This window comes from Mus caroli, chromosome 5 (genome assembly GCF_900094665.2).
Source record: "Mus caroli chromosome 5, CAROLI_EIJ_v1.1, whole genome shotgun sequence".
NCBI lineage: Eukaryota > Metazoa > Chordata > Mammalia > Rodentia > Muridae > Mus > Mus caroli.
In genome coordinates, this window is record NC_034574.1 from 144,851,198 (window position 1) to 144,859,331 (window position 8,134).

The following is an 8,134-nucleotide window of genomic DNA, read 5'->3' on the forward strand; positions in this document are numbered from 1 at the left end:
TAAAAACACTCCCATATTTTAATTGCTTAGCATAAAGAAATGACTGAGAAATAGCTCAGATGTTTTTTATTTTGATTATATAATATGATGATACCTAATGTATCTGGCCAAAAATAAAATGTAATTAAAGTTAATTGGCATCAGGTTTTGTCTGCCAGTTAGCAAAAGTGTGCAAGCTGGTAGCCAATTGATGTCTATTCATCTCAGATTTTGTAACTAACATCAAGATAATAGTTATAGGAGAGGCTCTGCAGGATCTACGGCCCTGAGCATCTGAGCGGTGAACTCTTCAAAGTCTCCAATTAAATTTTAAAAAATGGCCTCCAATAAAACTACATTGCAAAAAATGGGAAAGAAACAAAATGGAAAGAGTAAAAAAGTTGAAGAGGCAGAGCCTGAAGAATCTGTGTAGTAAATGGGAAGGTGGAGAATTTCCTGAAGTGGAAGGCGTTCACAGATGCTGATAATACTTGGGAACCAGAAGAAAATTTAGATTGTCCAGAATTAATTGAAGTATTTCTTAATTCTCAAAAAGCTGGTAAAGAAAAAGATGGTACAAAAGGGAAATCTTTATCTGACAGTGAATCTGATGATAGCAAATTGAAGAAGAGAGAAGCTGCTGACAAACCAAGGGGCTTTGCCAGAGGTCTTGATCCTGAATGAATAATTGGTGCCACAGACAGCAGTGGAGAATTAATGTTTCTCATGAAGTGGAAGGACTCAGATGAGGCTGACTTGGTGCTGGCAAAGGAGGTGAATATGAAGTGTCCTCAGATTGTTATTGCCTTCTACAAGGAGAGGCTGATTTGGCATTCTTGTCTGGAAGATGAAGCACAATAATTGTTTGCATTTATATATATATATGTGTGTATATATATACATATATATATATATATATACATATATAAAATCTGGATCTTGGGTTTTGAATTACTAGTGTGGAAAATAGCATTCTAATGAAAATCAAGTTTGATATGCTGGTTTTGAAAGTATTGACAGCAGTTGGGATATTTTAGGGTTTTGTTCTGCATCAAAAGGCACTGATTCCTTTGAGCAAGTAAGAGCTTTCTGTAGTTGCTTCCTTTAACAATAGAATATTTGATACCATGTTGTATTTCCTCAGCTTTGAAGAACAGCTTTTCTTAAACACTGGGGAGATTTTACAGTTATTACTCATCAGAACTTATTTTTAACTGGGACACAGAAGGACCATTCTGGGTTGTTTGTTTGTTTGTTTGTTTTGTTTGTATGCGGTGTATGCATAAAACACATAACTTTTTTGTTTTGTTTTGTTTTGTTGTTTTTGTTTTTTTGAGGCAGGGTTTCTCTGTGTAGCCCTGGCTATTCTGGAACTCACTCTGTAGACCAGGCTGGCCTCAAACTCAGAAACCCGCCTGCCTCTGCCTCCCGAGTGCTGGGATTAAAGACATGTGCCACGTTTGTTTTGTTTTTAACTGAAGATGAAAATACAAGTTGATGAGATTCCCTCATTGTGAACATTTTCCTGAAACCATAACCTTTCAGATTAAGCAGATTCTGCAATTTATTGGATAGTTTAAAGGCAACCACATTAGAATTGATATATTATCATGTAAATACAGTGGTTTATTTACAGAATGTTGTACACTTCCCCTTCAGAAAATGGAATTAGACAAAATAATAGTGTGATTTAATAACAAGACTTGGGCCAGTGTGGTGGCACATGCCTTTAATCCTGGGACTCTAGAGGCAGATAGAGCTCTGACTTAAGAGGTCAGCTGGTCTGCAGAGGCAGATCCAGGTCAGCCAGTCTGTGTAAAGGTTCCTCTGGTGAACCATTTGTAGAAAGTTAAAAGTCTGTACTAAAAGGTTATGATTCATGGAATCTGTTTGATGTGGAAATAGAATTGTGGTTGGAGCTGATGTTGGCAATTTAAGACCTGCTGACTAAGTGAGTGAACAAAATTTGCTAATATCAACTAATGACCTGCATGCTTTTTCTTTACCCTGACTCATTCATTACTGGTAGGATCAATCTTTTCAGTATTTGAGTTCTGGTTCAATAAGCCAGAAAAGTAACTTTGTAGTATCAGAATGGCATCCAACTGTATATTTACTTTATTGTAAATAATGGTGAACGGTGGTCAACAAATAGTTTTATATTCCTTTAAAAAAGATAATAGTTATAGTGTTCATATCACAGGCTTGTTATGAATATGAAGTTGATAACTTTTATCCATTCATAAAAAGTGTATAAAGAGCCAGCAAGGTAGTTCAGCAGGCACAGGTGCTGCCCTGCTCGACATTGTGAATGAAGCCTTGTGACCCAAGGCTGAACCCTGAAACTCACGTAAAAGAGGAAGGAGAAAAACAATTCCACAAGGTTGACCTCTGACCTCTGCATACATGTCATGACCCACATGCACCGAACATCATGCATACACAGTAATAAAAATAATAAACATTTTAAAAATAAGTGTATCAGGGGTCAAATTATGTGGCTGGCACCAGTGACCCAAAGAACTGAAGAGTTGGTATTTGTTCTGGGGGAGTTCTCTTATTTTGTCTCTTATCAATGACAGAATGTTACAGGGCCAGTGACAGAGTTGCAGACCATGACAGGACTGACTGGTTCAGCAGAGGGACTGGCCTCTTATCTGGCTACTGAATCCCTAGGAAGGTGCTAGCTGGCTCAGGGGATACCTTGTTTATCTTTAAGTCTTTGAATGATAACAGGGCAGAATGTGCTCAGAGAGCAAGAGGGGAATATGGTCCTGATTGATGAATGTGAAGACATCCAACTTCCTTTTAGAATTTGGAAGATATTGACAGAAGATACAAATTAGTATAACTTAATTTAATAACATTTAGTGATTAATTTCTGAAAAAAAAATATGTGGGGAAAATTTTCCCTCCCCTCTCCTCTCCTCTCTTCCCCTCCCCTCCCCTCCCCTCCTCTTTCCTTCCTTTCCCTTTACTTCCCTTCAGTTGCTTCCCTCTCTTCTCCTTCTCTTCTTTTCCCTTCCTTCCCCTTCCCTCCCCTCTTCTCCCTTTCTTCCCCTCCCTTCCCCTTCCCTTCTATTCCTTCCTTTTCTTCCCCTCCCCTCCTTTCCCTCTTCTCCCCTCCCTCCCCTCCCTTCTCCTTCTCTTCCTTCCCCCCCTGTTGACTTTTCTTCCTTTCCCCCTTCTTTTCTCCCTTCCCTTCCCTTCCCCTCCCCTCCCCTTCCTTACACCCACTTCCCTTCCCACTTTCCCTTCCTTTCACACACATAGCCCCTAAAAGGATCCACATTTTCAGCAAGCTGATTGCAAAGCCACCTAGGGAAGGCAGAACTTCACAAAACAGACTGAACCTGCAAGCTATAAGACTGCGCTCATTGCTGGAGATCAATGCATACCCATACCATTTCTCTGTAGAAAAACTACTGTCAATGATGGGTGATTTCTGTGCGGCTACACGTTTATGTTAAAAGCACAGTGATGACTGTGATGTATAAATGGCAACTTCAGGCTTTGTGTTTGAGTACAATATAACAGTTTCAACAGCCAACTTATTGCTGTCTTTTGACTTTTATTTTCTCTAATACAGAGATGTCATTTGAAGACCAACAATACAAGTATTGGCTCATTTCGAGTCTAGTTATAAACAGTTAAAATGCTACAGAACCTAAGAATGAGATGCCTTGTCATAAACATTGTTTAGAACTTAATAAATAAATATACCAGGATAAAAATGGAGACTTTTTTATCATGGTGTTGTATAGAAAATTGATATTTTTCTCTTTCTGACTGCAAAACAGACAAGGAGCCCAGAAAGATCTTTCTCTGCTAAATCTGCACACTGCAGTAGGCAGCTTTGGGCAACGGAGTACACTGATGCTCTGATTTTTTCCCCAAAGGAATTATTGATTGTCTAAATAATCTTTTAACAAAATAGTATTGTTTTCTTATTGCCAACAAAACCTCTTCCGAACACAGTGATTGCTTTCTGCTTCCCTGCTGTCTGGCCATAATGGCATTCTTTCAAGGTCTCCCGCTTTCTGGCAAACTGACTTCCACTCTCAGAACAGCACCGGAGAGCAACATCAGGTACCATCATCCGCACTCAGTTCACTCTGCTGTAGTTTCCTTCTGAAACTCACTGGATTAAATTCAGACCTCTTCTATTGATTCCATTTAGTGTCCGGAATACACATGCGTGTGTGCTTGTGTGCATGTGTGCATATGGTGTGTTCATATAGAGGCCAGACGTTGATGGCAAGTGATTTCCTCAGTCACTTTCCACCTTATGTCTTTGGGGGAGGTGTTATTTTTTTTCAATTAAATTGTAGTGTTTTCACAATTATATATGTGTATATAATGCATTCTGGTTACTCTGCCCTCCACCCTCTTTTGTCTCTATCCTCTTACCCTGATCAATCCCCCCACCCCCTCCATCTACCTCTTTCCCAGATTCATGACTTTCTGGTTTGGTTTTGTGACCCACTTAGTTTACCAAGGGTCATCTGTGTGACCTGGTTTCAAACTATCCCCTTGGTCTTAGTGTGTTCATTAGCAGGTCAACTGAAGGCAAGGGCCTCCTCCATTCACTGAATCTATTAGTGGACAATATTTGACAGCATGGAGTAGAGCCTTCTGTGCCCCTCCTTCACGCCTGGTTGTTGGTAGGCCCTCTCCTGTGGCAACCACTGTGGCCCACAGAGCTCTTGATTGCAAAGGCTTGCTGTGCTGCACCCAGAAGACAGCATTTTGCAGCCCTTCTCCATATCTCCCAACTCTTACGTCTGTTCTAACTGCCCCCTCTTGCAGTGACCCACAAGCCTAGGGAGTGTTGGTGTGAATACCTGGCTTAGGAAGGAGTTCTCACCCATCAGTATGCTTGGCCTACATTATTTTCTGAGGCAGGGCCTCTCATTGGACCTGAAGCTCACTGAGGCCACTGGAGTGACTGGCCAGCAAGTCCCCAGGACCCTCCTGTCTCTATCTCCCAGGTGCTGGGATTATAACTGTGCCATTGGGCCTGGACTTTTTTCTGTGGTGTTGGAGATCTAAGCATTTTGACAGTGTGCCATCTCCCCGGCCCCAGAACGTATTCCTTTATCAACAGTAACTATTTAAAGGGGACATATGTAAGTAAGAGCTCATTAGCCGTCCTCACAGTAACACAGTACAATTAACATTAACAATCCTGCCTCTGCTCTTCCAAAAAGCAGCAGAAATACAAGAGAAAGTATGAGTGTGCTTAATTCCCTCTGTGTATCAGCTTTCTGTAATCTCTTCATTAACTATGAACATCTTAAGGGAAAATACTCTTCTTCTTTTGTTTATATTACTCAACTGAGTTATTTCAGCATTGGCTTCTGAAGTTTATGAATACAGATGGCACTGATGAACCTATTTTTCTTGAGCCCCCACGGCCCCCCAAAATTGTATCAATATGAAAAAAAATCAGCAAATGTTTCTTTGGAGACCCCGCTGTGTAGCAGCTGTCTGATGGACTTAAGGGATAAAATATCAACCCTCCTAGTGCAAAGGGAGAGGAGAGGAGAGAGGAGGGGGAGAAAAAAAGAACAACAGGCATTTAAAAATCTGCAGCATCTGAGCTTCATGAGAAGGAGGGGGCCATTCTGTGCTGAGTGACATATATTCTGCTATACTTGCAGACAGGAGTCAAGCCCAGTTGTCATGAGAGGCAACTGATGGGAACAGATGCAGAGACCCACAGCCAAGTGTTAGGCAGATATTGGGGAATCCTGCAGATGAGGGGGAGGAAGGATTGTAGGAACCACGGGGGTCAAGGACACCACAAGAAAACCTACAGATTTGACTAACCTGAGTCCGTAGGTTCCCTCAGAGACTGAAACCTCCCACCAGGGAGCCTGCAGGGAACTGACCAACGCCCTCCACATATATGTTATAGTTGTATAACTTGGTCTTCATGTGGAACGCCTAACAGTGGAAGTAGGGGCTGTCTCTGACTCTGTTGCCAGCTTCTGGGACCTTTCCCTCCTCTGGGCTGCCTCATCTAGTCTCAATAAGAGAAGATGTGCCTAGGAGAGGAGGGAGGGAGAAACTTTGGTAGGGATGTAAAATAAGAAAATAAGTTCATTAAAAAAAAAAAAGGCCCATGTGTTGAGCAGAGGGAACAGCTGGACAAAACTCGCTTAAGATCCTGAGGTACGATATACATTTTGTCTTTGCTGAGTGACTTGCTCAGTTTCTCCCTGCTCTCCAGGATTCTCAGGAGGCTTGTGGGATTCTGTTGAGAAGATAATGGATTCTGACTGCAGGGGGTAGGGATGGTGGACAGAATGCACCCTCCTTTCTCCAGCCCACATTTAAGTTGGAAGTTTCCCAGGACAAGAACTAACAACAAAGTGGTTTGATTCAAACACGGGGAAAGCTGTATTTAACTTGACCCAGCAAACTGTGAAGCCTTCTGTGGCTGGCAGACTCACACTCATTCTAATCAGATATAAGACGCTCCTGGCATGTTAGTTTCTTTGCTGGGGCCCCTTTGGGTATATCACCACAGATCCGTGATTGGCTTCTTTGTGTAGCCACAAGAAAATCAGCTCTAAAATCTTACTATGCTACTGTATATTTTAGTTAACAGTCAGAGCTCTATGGAAAGAAATCCTGATTTCACTGAAGCAACCTCTAGGGGAGATTGACTTTAGGCATGCTTGAAAGAAGAATGGTTTTATCTTATTTATCTTTAGACGGCGCTATGAACAGGACTGGGGGCATAGTAGATGCTCAAAGAACACTTAAAGCTGTGAGGTGGGGTCAGCTGGAATGAATACAGAGAGGGAGATACTTGGGCTCCGGTGCTGTCACCAACATTACTGAAGTATAAATAAAGTGTGTCTGCTCATTCTGCTCGGACCACTCATTCCTAGTTTTTCTCTAACAAAACCCACTGCATGACAAGCTTAAGTTGAAGCAATCTACATGCACTTGCTACAGCACACAGCTGAGGTCTTCCCGCTCCCGAGGATAGTTTCAGTCAGTTAGGCGGTGTGCTCCTGCTCCCTATGAGAGGAAGCAGTGCATAACTGGCTTGCAGACCACTGGGTTCCCTGTGCCTTCTGCTACAGCTCTTGCATGTGGCTCCACTCTCACCCTTAGCCAGAGAAGGAGACCAGAGGAGGCAGCTTTGAAATATTGGAAAGAATCAGCAGGTGCCACTGTATGAGGACCAGCGGTGGGATAGCATCGTGATTACACCCTCCTGTCATGGTGGTCCTCACATCTGACAACCACATCACACATCAGGTAAAACCAGGAGAGCACCAGAAACAAGGGAGGAGGGGCCAAGTTAGAATAAAAGGAGCTGAGCGCACATTTTAGAAACAGCAAGGAGGAATGCCCATCAAGATTAATTTAGGAATAATCTATTATAAAAGATAAATGTAAAGAGTGAGTAAAACTTTATTTAAATAAGCTTGGAACTTGGTGTATTTGGGAATTTTAGATAGGATTCAGAAATTCTTGTTTAACTTAAATGTGGACAAAAATTGTCCCCAGACATTGTTTGCCAACAGTTTTTTTGTACCCAAATATTTATTTGTTGTGTTTCTTGCTTCATCCTCATCTCCCCTTCCAAATGATACACTAAATGGGTGCTTGGTTAAACAGCTAAAAGATTTAGATTTTACCAGACTGAGCCCCATACGAGCTACCTAAAATATGCTCTTACATCTCACCAGGGGCCGTTCCTCCATGGCAGGACCACCCCACAGATGCTTCCTCGGTTAGGAAAGCACACAGGGTTTCTGGTCCCTCTCGAACCACTTTTCACTTCCCCAGCCACGGCCTCTGCATGGTGAAGACTCATCTTCAGCAGCAACAGGCCAAATGTGCTTAAGATACAAAGAAAAATATCTGCCTAATTCTTGTTACAAAATATCTCCAGAACCGAGTTTAAAAGCCATCTTCAGAACTGTATTTAAAAGCCTCCGGGATGTGCCGGCGTCTCAGGAGTAAAAGCATCCTTAAATTCTGGTCAGTGAGAGAGAGATGGAGCACAGCTCTCTCTATGCAGATGAGACTTGCTCTTGGGACTTCATCCTGTTTTATCAGAGAGCTTCTTCTGTTTCCTTCTTAGCTAACATGTGGCCAAGGGTTAAACATAGTTAAAACTCAAACATGA

General features: G+C 42.0%; 1 pseudogene; it reads left to right on the forward strand.

Annotated features, from left to right (window-relative positions):
• The first annotated feature begins 300 nt into the window (after nucleotides 1–300).
• Nucleotides 301–840, forward strand: LOC110295313 (annotated as a pseudogene).
• The last annotated feature ends 7,294 nt before the right edge of the window (nucleotides 841–8,134 follow it).